The sequence below is a fragment of the Silene latifolia genome, chromosome 3 (assembly GCF_048544455.1).
Source record: "Silene latifolia isolate original U9 population chromosome 3, ASM4854445v1, whole genome shotgun sequence".
NCBI classification, from domain to species: Eukaryota; Viridiplantae; Streptophyta; class Magnoliopsida; order Caryophyllales; family Caryophyllaceae; genus Silene; species Silene latifolia.
In genome coordinates, this window is record NC_133528.1 from 29,788,150 (window position 1) to 29,788,477 (window position 328).

The window sequence follows — 328 nt, forward strand, 5'->3', positions numbered from 1 at the left end:
CTGCGACATATATCGAGAAATTTGTCACTTATTGCTGTTCTATCCCTTTAACAGCTGGAGTGACACAAGATCAGGTGAAGCAGGTGCTCTTTCCCTTTTCTCTGAAGGATGAAGCTACAGAATGGTTGAGAGACTTGGATATGGCTGATCAGGGAGTAACCGACTGGAATACTCTAACTCTTGCTTTCTATAGGAGGTACTTTCCACCACAGAAGACCAATGCTTTGAGAAATCAGATTACTAGCTTTAAACAGACGGCCACAGAAGATTTGAATGAAGCGTGGGTTCGCTTCAAAAGATTAGTGTGTTCGGTCCCCCATCATGGTTT

General features: G+C 43.3%; 1 non-coding gene across 1 annotated transcript; it reads right to left on the reverse strand.

Moving 5' to 3' along the window:
- Window positions 1-219: 219 nt before the first annotated feature.
- Window positions 220-328, reverse strand: LOC141650299 (small nucleolar RNA R71). The gene has a single exon (XR_012546340.1). It is a non-coding gene; the product is annotated as a small nucleolar RNA R71 (small nucleolar RNA).